General features: G+C 38.1%; 1 non-coding gene across 1 annotated transcript; it reads right to left on the reverse strand.

The window, feature by feature from the left end:
• Positions 1-19936: 19936 nt before the first annotated feature.
• Positions 19937-20043, reverse strand: LOC131257164 (small nucleolar RNA R71). The gene has a single exon (XR_009177179.1). It is a non-coding gene; the product is annotated as a small nucleolar RNA R71 (small nucleolar RNA).
• Between the last annotated feature and the right edge of the window lie 163 nt (positions 20044-20206).

Consider the following 20206-nt stretch of genomic DNA (forward strand, 5'->3'; position numbering starts at 1 on the left):
GATCCATTCTAGGGTCATCAGTCCTAGACATCTCATACGATCATATATTTGAGGTCGTAGCAAAGGGCTCGTCACCAATCAATGCACGCCTTTCACACCTTCGCTACTACACTAAGGCTCGTCACCTCAATGCGGTATCCAGGCATGCTCGAGGTCACTACAAAGGGCTGAGTTTTCATACCGACCGACTCTTCAGATCAGCCATGGCGGAACACACTCAATTCAATGGTCACGGAATCTCGATCAGGTCCACAAGCACTAGGATATGCCTGGGCCACCTTCCCTGATCAGAGGATGAAATTGGGTCAGAATCCAACGGTCAGATAGCTTAAAATCGTCGCGCAAGCGACACGACTCAGATTTCATAAAAACTTAATAAATTCCAACCGTTCTCACTCTTCACTCCGAGCTCAAACAAATCGACCCAAAACATCACATGGACTTGATTTTCGAGGTGATGGTCAAGCCCAACTCGATGACTGCAACAGCCTAAGATCATCGCTATCGGACTTTCGACGCGCGGTCCAGGTCCGATCCAGAACTTCCAAAAATTCCCCAGAACAACTGGATTTAGCGTTGGATCCCAGATTTCAGAGTAACGTAGCGCTAACTAATCTACAAGTTTAGAGCCATGAAGATACAATTTAAAGTGATTGATGCGAATTTCACAAGCAATCGAGTATAGTGCTAATTACCCCAAAAACAACTACTTAAGGAAAGATTAGCACAAAAATTTCCAAGGTCGTTACATGCAATAGCTTAGATTTTCTTTCTTACTATTTCCTTTTTATTCCTCTTCAGTTTGAGTTTTTGATACACAAATCGTTCTAGTAAGGTTGTCCTGCCATAAACCCTTGGTTGTTATGGTGTAAGGTTGTCCTTAGAACAACATTTGTATCAACCTCTCAATACTAGAATTTTGAGGTTATTGCTTCCTTTGTTTATTTGCAATTCATTTTGCTATCTTATTATTTAATTCTGCTGTTATTTTTTTTATTTGACATAGTTCTATTCAGCCCCCCTCTAGGACATATAGCTCGACCTTTTTACTTACTAAAGCATTGTGCAATATATATGCGCAATGGAGTCAAAATGGGAATGTGCTTGCTTCAAAGTACTTGTTACCCAAATACAGGGTCCTTCACAGAGTATTTATTTCAAATCTTTATCCACGTTCTGGTAACAAAACTAAACTCACCTCTTTCATGGTTCGTATTCTGCATTCCATCATCTTTGGTACAAATGTTTATCTTCCTTCTTTAATCCGTCATTCCATCATACAATTCCGTCTCCATCCTGGACACAGTGATATCCCTTTTGCATATCTTATGACTGTGTTAGCCACCCATATGTTAGTGGTTATGCCTATTGGAGAGGCTCATATTCAACACTTTATTTTCAACTACTCAAATATAAACAAGATGAATTTGAGGTTGGCTGCAGGCCTGGTCAATGTGGGTGGTGGTGGAGCTGAAGCTGTAAATGAAGAAGAATGCAATTTTCCTCCTGATGACATAAACATGGGTGATATCTTTGATGAGCTCGAATCAGATTCTGAGGCTGACCCTGATAATCAACCTTCTGATTTCGCTGAGAGGTTGCATTCTCTTGAGGAACAGGTGGCTCAGATTTGTGTAACCTAGGATTTACAATTTGCTTATATGCATAAATATATGAGGCGTATTAATAAGGGTTTACATCAGATTGATCCATTTATTCTTGCTACCTCTTCAAGATTTGATTAGTTTTTTTTTTTTTTTAATCTTGGTTTGTAATAACTTTAATGCTACTTGGTTTATTTTGTCTTGTGAGGTTATACTTGACTTAACTTTGTAGTACTTGGTTGAACTCGGTTACTTATGTTTGAATTTGACTTGCTTATTGATTTCATATGTTGTCTATCTTGATCATTTATTCCTCAATACTCTTCTTATTATTTCCTCTTTATATCTTTCCACTTCCATGTATTGGTTTCTTCCTTTGTCATATTGTGACAAAAAGGGGGAGAAGGTTATCATGCTTGATATATGATATGTGGATTGTGAATGGGTTGTTTGTGAATGATTCTATTTTGAGAGGGGAGTTAAGTAAGGGGGGGAGTATTGTTGGTGGAATTGAAGCGAATTGATGCTTTGTTTTTATAACTGGTGCATGATTCTTTAACCAGGTTGTAATTGATTTTTTTTTAATAACTGGTGCATGATTCTTTATGCGTATAATGTTTGTTTGTATGGAGTGTGTTTTGTCACAAATTTGACAAAGGGGAGATTGTAAGTGCTATGTTTTCTAGCTCCTATAATTGTCAAATTTTGTAGTGCCAAAACCTCTCTTGGAATCTTTATCTTGCATCACTCAAGAATAAAGGTCTTTACTTCAAGAAATGCAAGATTCCATGGTCATGTTCGAGTGCAACATCAAGGGAGTGTTCAATGTTCAAGATTCATAATTCAAGCTCCAAGTCAAGACAAAGTCTTTTTACTTTGTACCTCAAGCTCAAGATTCAAGATATTTCAAGTTCAAGCTTCTTAAGGCTACAAGTTCAAGTTTAAATATTCTTCGAAAGGTCACAAGTTCAAGTGTCATCATGTGTAATGATCTCAAGCTTCGTGAACTTTAAAGAACAATTATCAACTGAAGAAAAAGAAGTTTCAATGTTCATACATCATGGTTAAGGTATGAATGACCTTAGATTGACCATAGGGTAGGTCATTTTGAATAATAATTCAATTAGATCATTTTATAAGTGAATAGACTGTTTCTCAACTAGTCTTAGACTCTGATCGACTAGTCCTAGCACTGGCTCGACCAGTCTAAGAAATTCCTCGACCAGTCCTAAGTTTGTTTCAAAATTTTAGAATTTTTTGTAAAAGCACTCGACCAGTCGTGTGAATAGTGTTCGACTCGTTCTCGACCAGTCCTGCAGCTATGACTCAAAGTCCAACAACTATTTCAGGTTCCACACAACCAGTCGTGGACAGGTCACGACCATTCGTGGAGGTCCCTCGACCGGTCATGCAGGGCTTATGACCAGTCGTGAAACGGATTTATCTTATCGTGCTCAAAATTTCAAAAATCTGTTGGTCCTACAGCTAGTCGTAGTGTCCTCAGGACCAGTCGTGAACGTAATTTCTTCACCTATAAATAGAACACGAATTTCATAGTTTTTTTATTCAATTCAAGATAAATTAATATGCCACTCTGAGAGATAAGTTAGTGTTATTTTTAAGCTATATTGTGCTCATTTAATATTCTCTTAATTTAGCTTTGTCATATTTGAAGAAGGGATTGAAGATTACCCTTTTCTTTGAATCAAAATCAAATAGAGCTAGCTCAACTTAATTTAATTTAAAATCAATTTAGAACCTAAAACCATTTCATAAGTGAGTTTGGACATTAAACTTCTACGTTGAAATTCTATTCCGATTTGGTTCTTCTGGGCGGCATCAAAAAGAGAATATCCAGGTATTTTACATTATTGTAAATTTCTGTTTCAGTTTTTGAGATTATGCTAGAAAAATCTCTATTTTGGTTTGTCTGAGGTGATCCAAAAAACTCAGAGTGTGGGGTCTCTTGAATTTTGTAAACCCACTTAAAAGACACAATTGTGAGGGTTTTAGGTGAACCTAGAAAAACCTATTTTCATAGTGAACGCTAATATCCATTGTGTGAGGATATTAGGAGTGGAGTAGTTGGGTGGCTATTTTTCTAAACAGTTGGTGTACACACAAGCGAACCATTATAATTTCTGGTCTTGTGGATTGATTGTTTATTTCTTTTTGTTGATGATTGTAATTTCCTTTTTGTATTATGGAAAATGTTGTAATTTCTTTTATGCCAATGTGGAGAATGTTGTAATAGCATAAATTTCTTTCCTTGCTATTCATTTATTTATTCCTCTATATCAAGTTTGAGTTTTTGATACACAAATCATTCTAGTAAGGTTATCCTGTTATAAACCCTTGGTTTTTATAGTGTAAGGTTGTCCTTAGAACAACATCTGTATCAACTTCTCAATACTCGTACATTTGAGGTTGTCTTTAAATTCAGCATTGTGGGATTGTCTATTACTATCTGTATTTAATTTATTTAAATTCCATTGTTAAGTTTTAATTTGGCATAGTTCTATTCCCCCCCCCCCCCCCCCCCTCTAGGACATATAGCTCGGCCTTTGCAATAGTCTCAGTGGGTTACACGGGTGGCATAGGCAGGACCCTATTCATGTTCTAGGCAATGGCCCTTGTAATAGTGGCCAAAAACTATTGCTATTGCTGCATCAGGAACATCATTTGCTCCAACCTATCGGGAGGAGAAGCTGCCTGAAGTATGTGTGGCGTTGACGTAGACGCGCGGTTCTGTCCCAGAACTGGTGGTGCACTAGGTGTTGGCCCATTGGTGGGGCCAGTGGCCGGTTGTGAATTCGGCATTATGTCACTATCTGGGCCTAAACTGGGGTCTGTATGGCTATTTCTCAGGGGAGGTGCCTCATCAATCGATCCGCCAAGTGCAAGATGTGCTATGTTCCAAGTGTTTTTAGGAGGCATTCCCTATATACAACATAGGGTGCAACATGAGTGAGATTAGGATAATATTACCCACTTTTCCAAACATACTATACATTTCAAATCAAAAGAAGCTTCATGCATTCCATTTAGCCAAAATTTGTCACAATATATGAGATGCAGTATTATATGAATCATGATAGAGAATGCATGTGTCTCATCAATCAATCCACCAAGTGCAAGACGTGCTATGTTCCGAGTGTTTTTAGGAGGCATTCCCTATATACAACATAGGGTGCAACATGTCTGAGATTAGGATAATATTACCCACTTTTCCAAACATTCTACACATTCCAAATCAAAAGAAGCTTCATGCATTCCATTTACTCAAAATTTGTCACAATATATGAGATGTAGTATTACATGAGTCTTGACAGAGAATGCATGTGAGCTAATCTAGCAAAAGCTTTAACACTAGCTAGTCTAACATCCAATTAAGCCAACCAAGGCTATTACAAAGAAAAACAAGCAACAAGAAAACATGAAAATGACTGTAACACATGACTAGTCCTCCCAACTCTGGCGAAGGTGGAGGAGCACCCTTATCCTGTATATAACACAGGAGAGTCTTCAAGTTGTGAGACATTCTCCTGAATTTCTGTTTCAGATAAGCCCGATTCACCTTGAACTCCTATTTTAGGGTGGCTTGATTTTCTTCAATCCTGGCCATGCAGGCTTTTAAGGGAACCCGATCGTGGCAGTCTTCATGTGTAGCAGGAGGTCCCCCATTTGAGTCTTGGGCCTCCTCCTCCTCTTCCTACTCTTCCTCCTCACTTCCTTCTTGCTCACTGCCTTCTTCCTCTCTGCCTTCTTCTATTTCATTTCCTTCTTTATCTTCACTACTTTCTTCCTCTTCACTTTCTTCTTCTATTTCATCCCCATACTCATTGAGTTGGGCTTAGCGTTGCCTGGCTAATCCCCATATTGTTGAGTGTAGTCTCACTAATGAAGTGGATGGGTGCAAGATTATCCATATTTAGTATGAAACTGAAATTGCGGGCAATCTTGCAAATAAGTCGGTAGAATGGGAGTGAGGTGTCTCCCCGAGTAGAGTGTGCGGTCCTGATTATCTGTGACAAAGCGAAAGTAGGCAAGCACAACTTGTCTCCCTGTCCAGCTCTGTACAGAAAGTCCACCATCAAACGAGTGCATTCTGTATGGTTGCTCCACCTAGGATACACATTGCACGTGCATATGTAGTGGAGTAGGCACAAGTTTGCCATCATTTTAGTCAATGGGAGGCTATTGTCTCACCTCTAATGAGCTAGTTGGTCAAAAAGAAAATGTGTGCGGTGATCTTTTTTCCATCTACTAGTGAGATGAGATGCACTAGCATGTACCACACCACGTGCAATCCCCATGATATGGGCCATCACATCTACATTGACAATGGCTTCCTGCCTCCCTAAGGGGATGATAGACTGAAGAGGCTTCAGTAGTGGGTTCTGTATATGGGCATAGAAGGCTCATACGGTGCCTTCACTTGCATGAGCCTTCCCTTCAAACATGTGACCCCACCCAGTCTCCAAAAGAAGGTCAATAACCGGATACAGCCCAAATAGTCTCTTAACAACACGGGCTTCAAATACGACTTTGCAGTTACAAAACTTACCAAGTTCGGTGCCCGCCGGTAGAGATATTTTGAGTGGAATTTGAGGATCGAGATCCCGTTTCGATCTTCGCTCTCGTTTGACATTTGTACTAGCCTCGGTGCTCGCCTTCTTCCTCGAGCGGCTTGGACGGCTCGGTTCGGCCTCATCCAAGGTCACTCTTCTCTTTCCCATAAGGGAAAGGAGCGTTGAGATTGAGAAGATGGCGGTGACAAGCTCGAAGAGAGCCATGGAAGCGGAAAAGCTTGGAGATTGAAATGAATTTGAGGATATGGGAAATATGAGACACAAAAAGAGGATTTTTGGTGCTCCAATAGGTGGAAATAGGAAAGATGGAGAAATGAAAATGGTAGTTTTGAGAGAATGGTGGAAGATGGGTGTGAAATGTAGAAGAAAATGTGGCTTTGAGTGTATGGAATGGGGGTTTGGGAGAGAAAGTGGGGTTTTGGAGGGTTTAGAGGGTTTAGAATAGGATGGAATGAGAAAGAGGGGCAAAAGGGGAGTCAAATAGGTGGTCCCACATGTGGGTGGGCCCCACATGGTTGGTCGGTGGGCGGTGTGTCACCGCGGCCCGCTGTGGAGCTGGGTGGTGCACCACCGCCTGGGCGGTGCCACCGCGCCCCACTAGGGTGTTCGGTGGTGGCTCCACCCTGGAGCGGTGGCCACCCCCTCCCGGGGTGTTGTGCTGTGCATGTGCGGGGGACCCCCTGGGTCCCACTAGATTTTGTGATTTGGGCCCCTATGCCTGTGTGATGCATTTTCTCGGTCCAACAAGCGCGTATTCATGCTTTTTGGATTGTGTCAAGTGTGGGATTCACCGAATTATTGTTCAAACCCATCGAATGATGGCCTAAAAGGGATTAAGATCAATTTGCATGATCTCGGACGCGTACGGGCTACGTTACAATAGGCAATTTCACCTGTCGGTGAAACTTTGGGATCCTACGATCATTTCTATATTTCATCGCCCCCTTCTTAAGTCAGAGTGCGTTTAGAGTGCATTGTGTTACCTATAACCCAGGTCCAGTTTAATCCAAATCATGCTCTGATACCAACTTATAACGCCCCAGATTTCGAGGGTCGAGCAAAGCTCTACTCCCGAGATCCAGCACATCACTTATGCAATATGGATAATGATGTTTAGATGTTGTCCATATCAATGCATTAAACAGGAGTGGGATTATACTAAAACAACATATCATACTCTAGATATAATTAATTTTAACAAGCGAAAGACTGAAATACATATATATCTGAACGGTAAACATTTTACAAACTCCAGAGTATGATGATGTAACAGGGTTTAATATATAAGGTCTGTTTTAAAATATACCAAATGTCAAAATGTAAATGTCCAACTAATCCATGTAACCCTGTAATCCCGTCGAATCAGTATAAGGTCTACGAGGGCCCACCTGATAGCTGAACATAGGAGAATTCCTCCTCATTTACGAATTCAAACTCAGCCGCATAGACTTCATCCTCACCTACAACTACAATAGAGTCTGGTTGGTATTTTAAAACACTGTCCCAAGGTGGGAGTGAGTGATCAACTTTGTGGTACTATAAGGTACAGGTTAACATGTTATTAAGTCAATCAAGCAGTAATGATAAAGCAATACAACAATCACTTCCTAGCTACTCTTATTAATGCAGGGATGGTATGCAGTATGATGCATGCCCTCGCACAAAGCTCCCTCAAAAGTGACTCCGACAACCAAGTTCACACATGACAAACTCCCTAAAGGTGCAACTTCCTCGCCAAAGCACATGCAATGCAGTGCATGGTCATGTTAGCCGAGTACTTAATTAGCTAAGCTTATTCATACAGCAAATTTGGGAAGCAAGGTACCTCCCTTTATATCATTAACCCAAACCGAAGATCCATCTAGGGTTGTCAGTCCTAGTTATTCACTTATAATAGGCAAGTTGTAGGGCATCACCCCTAATGAAAAGTAGTGGATAGGCAAATTCAAGAGTTTATACTTGCAGTCACTATGGGAGGCTCGTCACCTCAACGTAGGCCGACAGCTCGAACACGGTGTCCCATAGCACCATGCCTGGCTCATGAGTTTGGGTTGCTCATTGGTCACTATGGGGAGGCTCGTCACCCCAGCGTAGGCCGATAGCTCAACCACAGTGTCTCATACAACCATGCCCGGCTCATAAGTCTTAGCAGATCGTGGTACCATGGTTGAAATGGGCTTTTACATTGGTAAGTGGTACCTTAAATTCAAGCAGTGATGTCCATACATGGTAAACACACAATAGGCCAATCGATTTGTTTGGTAAGTTCGATTGGTACAAGCACATGTAGACTTGATCGACATGGAGTACATGAGCACCCCTTGTGGCCTAACCACTGTCGACAATCGTCGTGCAACTCGGATTCGTCTAGTTACCTAATGTGGCCAGACTAATTCAGCCACCCAGACCGGAAGTGTTACCGATTGCCTGCACTACGTTGTAGTCCCAACCTTACTTAGATGCAATTTATAAATACATGTGATAATCGTATTAGCATTTAACAAACATTCTAAATAGATCTCTCATATGGGCATTTCATCAAACACATTGAACATGTTACCAAGCACTTACATTTTATCCATAAATTGTGTAACGACAAATATGATTACATGAAGGAAACTATACATATAATTAAGGAAATTGAGAATCCTATCTTAACACTTAATAAATACAAATCATCAACAATTCCTCATTCAGATATTTTATCAAACACTTAAGCTACACATTCTAAATACATAGACTAGACTAGTTACGACATGATCCATAACAATTCGTTATACAAAGAGGTCGTGATACATATGACAAGCATGAATCCAAGATTTGTAGTCATGACAAGCACAAATCACAATTTCATATTCATTCAAACATTTTAATAAACACATGGAATGCATCTTATATTCAACATAGTTCACACACGTATAATTTATCGAAAACGTCGTAACTAAGATCATATGACAGCAATCAAGTCAGAAATAAATCATTAGCTGACATTAAAAGCCTTGAAAACCATAACCTAAACGTTTATAGTCTGTACCATTCATCAGAATACTCGATTCGGACTCGGTTTAAATTCTACATTCCCGAAAACGGAACAATGGGGACCTAAATCATGAAATAGGTTGGCTAGTTTGCCGATTACTCAATCCGACTTTCTAAATCAAGATTAGGGTTAGCATTTCTTACCCAAATCGTAGTTGGAACGGATCGACTAGCTAGATGTAAAGGCGATTTAGTGCATGAAGTCATGGGAAAGAATCACAGCAGCAAACTCCGTAGATTTCCCCTCACTCCCTAGTCTTTTCTCTTCCTTTCTCTCTTTTCTCTCCTAGGGTTAGAGAAAATTCGTATGAGATAGGAATGAGGTGGTTTAAGGGCTTTATATAGGCCCAGTACTGATGCAAATGGCCCCAGGGCCTTGGTACACTTAAATTATAACTAAAGGACGTCTGTTTCGGGCAGGCAGGGTTCATCTAGAGGTCTACTACTCACGATGTAAGGTAAGTTCCCTGACGATGGATCTATGCTAGAATGTGGTTTCAACGCGATTGGATAGGCTGATCGACTGTGAAGGACCTGTATCAGATTAACGCTCGTTGTCACTCGATCAGGGTCACAAGTATACAGATATGTGCAAGGAAATTTTCCTGGTCCATGGGTGAAGTTCGGTCAGAAACTGACGGTCCGAAATCTTCAATTTCAGGCATAAGCGAACGACCCAATTTACTTAAGTTTCGTTACGTTTTCTAAAGATATTCACGTTTCTCACACACTTCACTTAGGGCTCAAGTTGTGCATTTCTAGATACTATCTGGGCTCGATTCCTACAATGGTTGTCAAGCCTAATAAGATGGATATAACCCTATAGTTTCATGGTCATCGGACTTTCGACGCGCAGTCCAGGTCCGATACGGAGTTTTAATATACTCCCGAGAGCAACAAGCTTTTAGGATTTCTTTTAGGTTTCTAAGTAGTGTTGAGTTAGCTATTTTGATGGTTTTAGGTATTGCCATTTGTATAAATAGTGGTTTGAGCAAAATCCACTGATTATTTAGTTTTGTATTTAACTAAATTTCACCTAAATTTTACAGAATACGGTCCTTAGGGATTTCTACCTGAGGTGGTACTCGGGTCTTTGTACATGACATTACACTTGGGCATGAAACACTCGCAACCCTCAAGTAATGAAACAATTGAACTCTAAAAAAAGAAAGAGAAAAATAAAACCTACAATAAATAAGAAATCTAGAAAAGAAAGAGAGAATTCGAAAGTTGTTACTAGATTGGAGTAGCTATGTTAGGATCTTACAAAACAGAAAACAATGTTAGTTTCTAAAAATAATTTCGAAAAAAAATCCTAACCTAAAAACATAGTAGAAAAAATAAACACTAATATTAACCTAATTATAATACCAATTAATCTCAGAAAAACGTAGCCGTGGTCCCCGACAATGGTGCCAAAAACAAGTTCACAACCCTAACTGTAGGGTCGCGATGTAGTAATAATCTCGGTGAGACTGAGGTTGAATCCACAAGGACTAATCTAATACGTATTCTGAAAATGACTAGAACTAGAACTAGAAGAAGATCTAGACCTAGATCTGGAATAAATGAAGTAATTGTGATTGGGATTTCAATAATAAAAAGGGAACTAGAGTGCCAAGGATCCACTTTTAGCTATCTGGATGCTACCTTGCTTGATTCCAGAAATACAATTGGAATTGGAGTCCTATCCTATCCAATTGGAAGCTGAAGCAATTATACCAAATCTGAACTTTCATTAACCTAATTCTCAATGGAGGAGAATCGTGATGATTGAAAGGGATTCCATTACCCTACCATGCCCAGAAGATGATGGTAAACAACAAGATTTACCAATCTCACAATCTCAAAACAGGAAAAGAAGATATCCAAATCTATCACAACATCTATTGTAATTTGAGTCATAATAAATCATAGAAAACTAAAAATGTTCCTTTAATATCAAAATAGAAATCAATGAGGTTCATCAAGAACAAGAATTAAAGCATGAAAATCATCCAAATACACTACAAGCTTCACCTCTTAGCCTTAGCTAAGAGATGTAGCCAACCATAGACATGATTGGATTTAAAAGCATAAAAGAAAACATTAAAAATAGGAAAGGAGAGAAGAAAAACTCTTGGGAGGCTACTCGACCCTTACGATCTGCTTCCCAAAACCTAATTCATGTTTCGAAGTTCTTAGGAAACCCATATTTATAGCCTTATCCGTTTAAATTTGAAAAACTACCTCAAATTTACGCAGTCCATGTAACTCTGCGTAATGCCTTCAATGTCATCGAATAGCCTTCGATGTCATCAAACGTAACTTGAATCCGAAAGTCGTGCCTTTTTGTACTCCGTAATGTCTTTCACACTGCGTAACTCTTCTTGTCATTGAACATACCTTTGATGTCATCGAACTAACTTCGATGTCATCGAACGGTGTTCCATTAATTGAGAATGTGTCTAGACAGTTCCAGTGAGTTGTTCTAAAAATCCACAAAAATCTTAATGTCATCGAGCAATCAAACAAGGCTTCGATGTCATCGATAAATACATCAATTTATCTAGCAACTAGACTTGATTTTCTGTAATTCGAACACTGGCTTCGATGTCATCAATAAATACATCAATTTATCCAGCAACTGGACTTGATTTTTTGTAATTCTTCGATGTCATCGACCGGTGGTCGATGTCATCGAACACTGGCTTCGATGTCATCGAACGGTGGTCGATGACATAAATAGTGTAAATTTTTGTACTTTGTACTTTCGACTTCCTTCCTTCTTCACTTGGTGTCATGCCCCAAAATCCAGCACCTGGGTATATCTGACCTTGAAATATCTGACCTTAATTCCATACCCGAAGGCATGACTTATGTTTTGTATGTTTACATTTCATAATCCACGCATATATTGACAAAATGATTCTCATTAATAAAATATAACCATTCAAAAATTAAATAATCAAACATTTATTTAGAGAAGAATAAAATATCCATGTTTCGACTATTCAAGATTATCACCAAACTCATGTCACCTCCATAGTATCATACTATACTTAATGTTTATTACACTTATTTAGAAAATGATAAAGAAAAAAATATAAAAGCAAATCTCTTTAAGTGCCTCCACGAGATCTTGATCCTGAAATTTTAAAATCCCAATAGGGTAAGCTACGAAGCCTAGTGAGAAATTCAACATAGGTTTCAAAAATAACATCATATAATCTGAATAAAATATATTAAAAGATACAATACCTATTTAGGTAAAGCAACAGATGAAGAGATTAATAAACGAGATTTTTCAATGTAAATTCAAAGAAAATGAATGAATGAAATCAACATATGCTATACTCTATAATAACAAGTGCAGTTTATTCTTCTTAACACCAGGGCCAGTTTACATCGGTTGGCCACCACCCTTGCCAATACAACACCTAGCCTGGCAATAGGAATCTCTTGCATGACATGTGCACCCATCCAAAGGGTACTTGGTGAGGGACCCATTTGTACGTTAGCTGGTCAGACTACTACCCTACCGAACTTGACAGTGAGAACCTTTTGCAATCCTAACATGCTCACCCACTCAAAGGGTACAATAGAGGTTCCAAGAGGTACCAGTTGGGTTTCTGGGACTTTCAACCCAAGGGTCTTGATCGCCCTACCTATTTACGCTTTAGGGATTCTCAACCCAAAGGACTTGATCGCCCTACCTATTTTCTGGTGTTCCAAAGATTGTTCAAAGGATATATAATTTTAATATTTCATGAGCAAAATATTTATAAGGACAAATTATTTCTAGTCATTGTAGACTGTTCGTACATGATTTAAAGTTCTACGAAAAAACAATATTCATGGAATGCAATCCATTAGATCCGACCCGAGAGTCTGGAAAAGTATATTGAACTTGAAGTTTATAAAAATGATGCTCTAAATTCTGGTTTTCTTTAAAAACATAATAATAATTAAAGAATTATTAATGCATGGTTAAACAATAATCTAAATTTAAAGTTGATTCAAGGATTGCCAATTAAAATAAGGAGAGCCAAAGAAAAAATCATGTTAAATAAACACAACTAATTATGAATCAAATGAATAAATCAATTAAAGAAAAATGCACAATTATTGAATTATTTGCATAATTAAAAAAATAAAAGGAAAACATGTGGAATTTATTATAAGTAAAAACAATAATAAAGAAAAAATATCAAGTGAGAGAAACTACTTTTTCTTAAAAAAGTATTTTCTTTTCTTTTCTTTTTTCTTTTCTTTTCTTCCTCTCTCCTCTTTTTTCTCTCCCCTCCTTTTATTTCTTCCTTTTTTCTCTCCCTTCTTTCTCTTCCTCTTTCCAACGTAAATAACTAACAACTCTCCTTTTTTTTAATCTCTCTCTCTCTCTCTCTCTCTCTCTCTCTCTCTCTCTTCTCTCTCTCCTCACTCTTCTCACGTCACAGCACATCCCACCTCTCTTCCTTTACTCCTTATTTATAAGGAGCACAACATCACGTGTGCTATTAATAAATGTTCTTTTAAAATTTCAGTTTTCTTTTGTTTTTAATCTTTGTACATCACATTTTATTTTCTTTCTTTTAATTTACACCACGTGCACAAGTCTAGTGTAGGGTTGTACACATGAGGCGTGGTTATGATGGGAGGGCAATATGGTTTGTGATGCATGCATGGGCTACTTGTGTGTTTCATTTGAGGTATGTATGTGATGTGTTTGATGCATGCATGCCACATTTGTGAAAGGTATGTGTGCGCGCATGATGTGTTTGGTGCATGTGTGTGGTTGTGATGTATTCAATGGTGATTAAATGGATGATATAGATGGATGGACGGATCGATGCATATAGAAATGGATAGATGGATGGATAAATGTAAGGTTATATGAGTTCATATGTGATTTGGGAATGGACTTCGTGATGTACCTGTGGATTGGTGGTGAGATGGATAGGTGGAATTGTAAGTGGCCACATGACAAGCGAGATGGACAGTTGGTTTAGATGGAAGGACAAGTATTCTGATGATTTCAGCATATGGACGGTTTGATGGTTGCATCGTTGGATGGATGGTTAAATGTATGGTTAGATTTATTAGTTAATAAACAGTTGGATTGGATCTGTCCAAATCAATGGTTAAAATTAAAAGGTAAAGATTAATTTGAGCTATTACACTTGGTTTCCTTGGATCTTGGGGTCTTAAAATCTTCAATCTTGGTCTCCTAAGATCCATCCCTTGCCTTGGTGATTCTCGAGCATCAAATCCATGTTTTTAACATTCTTTTCAATCCAAGCTCTCAGATTCACCTTGCAATACAAACATGTTTAAAACATACCCATTAAGCATTATCATGTTCATAAAACCAAGATATAAACAGGGGGAATATGTAATATTTGACACTCAACATATATACATCAAGATGGGATCCACGACTGGGATGCCCCTACCCCACGTCCGCATGACTGACGTGAGGGGTGCACCTAGTCCCTCCGTTGGCTGTGGTGTGGTCCACCTAATGATTGGATTGGCTAGATTTTTAGTTTAAACGGCTAACATGAGCCGATAGATAGATGGATGGTATAGATTTAAGAAATACATCAACTTATGTCCTACGAGTCACTCCAAACCTCCCGTGCAAAGCTAGTAATGACAATGGGTAACCTAGCCCCTTAGTATTTGTAGTATGGCCCACCTCAGATTCAGATTAACTTCATTTTTGAGATTAACGCCTAAAATGAGAAAATAAATCGGATGGACGGTGTGGATGATATATATACATCATGATGGGGCCTATGAGGGAAGCCCACATAGTGGCTCTGGGAGGTAGACGGTGGTAGTGTCTCTAGACGTTGTTGCGTCCAGCAATGATAATGCCACTGTCCCTCTCCCTCTCTCATGTTTTAAGGGTGAGGTAGGGCCCACCTAGGAAATCCACTCCATCCATTTGAATGACCAACTCATGGTGGGGCCAAGAAGCTTTGGATCACATTAATGTTTGGTGTATTTTCACCATCCAAGTGTGTTTATACAATCAATTACTTTGAATAGAAAATAAACATCATGGTGGGCCACACAAGGTGGTCCATGCTATGATAGCATGAGGGACACACTCTCCAATAATGTGGCCCACTTGTGGGTCCCACAACACCATGAGAATAAGAAAAGAAAGGGAAAGGAAGGGAAATAGATTTGGTCATCGGGGTGGCCCCCCGCCACTCTAGGGTTCACCGCAGACTCAATTCATAACCAAGGCAGGGTCTCACCTTTGTGGGCCCACTAAAACAGAGAAATCATAAAGAAGGTGAGGGTTTTGACCCTCCTATGCACTCACCTTGAAGGATGGATGGTTGGATTGTCTCGGATTGGCGATCGGATGGCCCACTAAGTTCCTCTTCACCCCTAATCTTCTTAAATCTCACTTTTCTCTTTCACTTACTCTCTTGATCCCTCATAACCGTCTCTCAAGCTCTCTTTCCAATCTCTCTTAAACACTCGATCTTTTCTATTAATCTCTCTCTACTCTTTCTTTCTTTTCTCTCTTTCTCTCTTAATCTCTCCCTAATCTTTCTAATATTTTTCTCTCTTAATCTCTCCCTAATCTTTCTAATATTTTTCTCTCTTAATCCCTCTCTACTCTTGCTAGAAAAATGGTAGAAATGAGAGGGAGTTAGAGATTTTTTATGGTAAGATTTTAGGATAGGTGTTCACAACCTCAAGTGTAAGGTCGAGATGTAGTAATAGCTCGGTAAGACTGAGGTCGAATCCACTGGGACTGAACTTTTACATATTCTGAAAATAAGTAGAACTAGATTTAGAAAAAGATCTAAATTGAAATCTGAATAATTGAGTGTAATGGTGAATAATGTTGATTAAAACTTATGAATTTAAAGGTGGGAACTAGGGTGCCAAGGATCCACTTGTAGCAATCAAGATGCTACTTTACTTGATTTAAGGAACACAATTGGAATTGGAGTCCTATCCTATCCAATTAGAAGATAAAATAATTATACCAAATCTAAACTTTTCATTGACCTAATTCTCAATGGAGGAGAATTATGATGATTGGAAGAGATTTCATCACCCTACCATGCCCAGGAGATTAGAATTGGAATCCTATCCTATCCAATTAGAAGATAAAACAATTATACCAAATCTAAACTTTTCATTGACCTAATTCTCAACGGAGGAGAATTGTGATGATTGGAAGGGATTCCATTACCCTACCATGCCTAGGAGAATATGGCGATTAACATGATTTACTAATCTCACAATCTCAAAATAGGAAAAGAAGATATCCAAAGCTATCACAACATCTATTGTAATTTGAGTCAAAATAAATCATAGAAAACTGAAAATATTCCTTTAATATCAAACTAAAAATCAACGAGGTTCAATAAGAACAAGAATTAAAGCAAGATAATCTTCCAAATATGCTACAAGCTTCACCTCTTAGCCCTATCAAAGAGGTTTAGCTAACCATAAACATGATTGAAACCAAATTTCTCAAACAAAGCATCAAAAATAAACTTGGGAAGAGGAAAAATCTTTGGTGGCTACTCCACTCTTATGTCTGCTCCTTGAGACCTTTTCAAACCTTAAAAGATGCACTAGAGCATCCTAGGGAGTCCTATTTATAGTTGTGGAACTCCAATTATGCATTGTGTTGGAAAATTCAAGAAACCGCCTCAAATTTATGCACTCTGTGCAGTTTTCCAAAATATACTTGGAGTTTAAACCGCCTTAAATTTATCTACTCTGCAGAGTTTTCCAAAATAGACTTGGAGTTTTAAAATATGCTTTTTCAGGATAATTTCAGGAATATGTTTGTTTTAAGGACAATTTTAGGATTCCTTTTCTTCACTTCAAATCTTTGATTCTTTTCATTCCTCACTTGGTTTTCTTGGATCTTTGGCATGTGGATTCTTTATTAATGACTTTCAAATATCTAAATCTTCATTTAGTAATCCTTTGAGCATAAATCTTCCTTTCGACATCAATTTCACGTTAAGCTCTTGAAATCATTTCAAACATGAAAACATGCATAATTAAATCAATTGAGTACTATAGTATTTATAAAACCAAGGTATAAATAGGGAGAAATATGCAATATTTCACACTCAACACAGCCCCCAACCAATATTTTACTAGTCTCGAGGAAAACATGCATGAAGTGATCTTCAATCTTCAATGTTCAAATCACTTTCAGAAAATAATTTTTTGTGCAATCAAGTATGAATGAGTACAATCTAAAGAAGCGAGAGTGTAATTTTGAAAACTTAGAGCCAAATCATGTTAAGGGTCAAATATTGCATATTGGACCCCATTTATTACTTGGTTTTATGAACATGATAATACTTAGTGTTCTATTTTAATCATGTTTGTGTTGCAAAATGAATTTAAGAGCTTGGATTGAAAAGGATGCTAAAAGCATGAATTTGATTCTCAAGAATTACCAAAGTCAAGGATGGATCTTATAAGACCAAGAATGAAGAATTCACATACCAAAGATCCAAGAAAAGCAAGTGAGGAATGAAGAGCATTGAAGACTTGAAGTGAAGAAAAAGAACCCTAAAAATCTACTGCCTTCGACTAGTCCCTCTATTAGTCAAAGATTCCTCAACAAGAACTCCAGCGATAAAATTTTCAAAAATCCCTTCATCCTCAACTAGTTGAAGGAAAGCCTCGACCAATCAAAGGATTTCCTCGACACGTCTACGGTTATGCAGACAAGACACGGATTGTGTAAATTTGAGGTGGTTTATGAATTTTTCCAACTCGGTACAAAAGTTTGAGTTGCAAAACTATAAATAAGGGTCCCTAGAATGTTCTTAGGAATCTTCTATGGTTTGAGGAGTGGAGCAAAAGTGTGGAGAATCTGTCGCCAAAAGTTTTTCTTCCTCTTCCTTGGTCGTTTTTACGCTTTTCATAAGAGATTTTAGTTCAATCATGTCTACGGTTGGCTAAACCTCTTAGCCAGGGCTAAGAGGTGAAGCTTGTAGCATCATGGGATGTTTCTTTTACTTTGATTCATGTTTATGTTGAACCTTCTTTGATTCTAGTTTGATTTTAAAGGAATACTTTTAGTTCTTAATGGTTTATTGTGACTCAAATTACAGTAGACATGCAATAGCTTTAAGTATCTTCTTTTCCTGATTTTGAGATTGTGGGATTGTTAAATCCTGTTTTTAGCCATCGGCTCATGGGCATGGTTTGGTGATGGAATCTCTTCCAATTATCACAATTCTCTTCCATTGAGAATTAGGTCAAGGAAAGTTCAGATTGATCTCAATTGTACATCTTCCAATTGGATAGGATAGGACTCCAATTCCAATTGTGTGACTTGAATCAAGTAAGAGGGCTCCCTGACTCTACAAGTGGATCCTTGGAAACCCTAGTTACCACCTTTAAATTTACGAGTTTTAATTACTTAATCACAATTACTCTCTCAACTACTTCAAAATTAGATTCACATCTTTTTCTAGTTCTAGTTATTTTCATAATACACATAAGATTAGTCCCTGTGGATTCGACCTCGGTCTCACCAAGATTATTACTACATCATAACCCTACACTTGGGCTTGTGAACAAGTTTTTGGAGCCGTTGCTGGGGATTAACGCCTATGTTTTTCTGAGATTGATTAGTTTTAGAAATAAGTTAAGATTAGGATTTATTTACTTTCTATTTTTAGGTTAGGTTTTTCTGAATTATTTTAGAAATGAATTTACCTTCTAATTTTAGGTTTAGAAACTTTCCTTTTCTGTTTTTAGAAACTAACCTAACTTTCTTTTTTTGTAGCATCCTAATGTAGAAACTTCTAATTTGGTAATCTCTTTCTAATTTTTCTTTCTTTCTATTTATATATTAGGGTTTGTTCTCTATTTTTAGAAACTTTCTAATTCTATGATTGCTTTTTTTAAGAAACTAACACTTCTTTCTATTTCTGTTTTTAGAAACTTTCTAATTTTAGAATTTTTATTTTTAGAAACTAATTTCTTTTGTTTTGTTTTGTATGATCTTTAATTAGTAACTTCCAATCTGGTAACTTCTTTCTAATTCTCTTCCTTTCTTTTTCCAGAATTCTTATTCTCTCTTTCCTTTTTAGGTTTAAGTTAGAATCTGAAATTGAGGGCCAAGAGTGTTTCAGGCCCAAGTGGGTCCGTGACAACACTCGACGTCTTTTGAGTGAAGAAGGATTAGTTGAGGGGTTATCTATCCATCACAGGATTAGACACCACTCAAGATCCTTAGAGTTAATTGAAGTGATGGCTGCAAAACAACCAGTCAATCAATTGTGAAGACAACCTCAACCTTGGGTTGAGGAAGTCCAGGATGAGAATGAGGTGCATTAAGCACCCCTGCCTCGTTCTTGGAGAGACTATTTACAACCAGCGAGGGTGAGTACACCTTTATGCATGGTTTTTCCAGAAAATATGGGAAACATGGATAGCAAGCCAGGGATGATCTAACTCCTTTCAAAATTTCATTGGTTAGAATATGAAAATCCATATCTACACTTGAAAGAGTTCGATGAAATCATAGTTACTCTATATTTTCTTAACGTGTCCGATGACACGATCAGACTTAAAATCTTTCCTTTTTCCTTGAAAGAGAAAGCTAAGACGTGGTTGCATTCACTACGTCATTGATCTATTGGTAGATGGAATGACATGATAAGGGAGTTCATAAAGAAAAATTTCCCATACCATAAGACAAACACCCTTAGAAAGTCGATCATGAACTTCGGCCAAAAGGAAGATGAAACATTCTTCAAATGTTAGGAACGGTTCAAGGATCTTATCAGTTCATGCCCACAACACGGTTTTGAAATGTGGTGCATCATGAATTTCTTTTATGATGGATTGATGTCTTTCATGCGCCAATTGGTCGAGACAATGTGTAATGGGGAATTCATGAATAAAAGTGTCAATGATGTGTGGGATGATTTTGACAAGCTTGCTGAAAACACACAATCATGGGACATCTCC

Source organism: Magnolia sinica, chromosome 9, assembly GCF_029962835.1.
Source record: "Magnolia sinica isolate HGM2019 chromosome 9, MsV1, whole genome shotgun sequence".
NCBI lineage: Eukaryota > Viridiplantae > Streptophyta > Magnoliopsida > Magnoliales > Magnoliaceae > Magnolia > Magnolia sinica.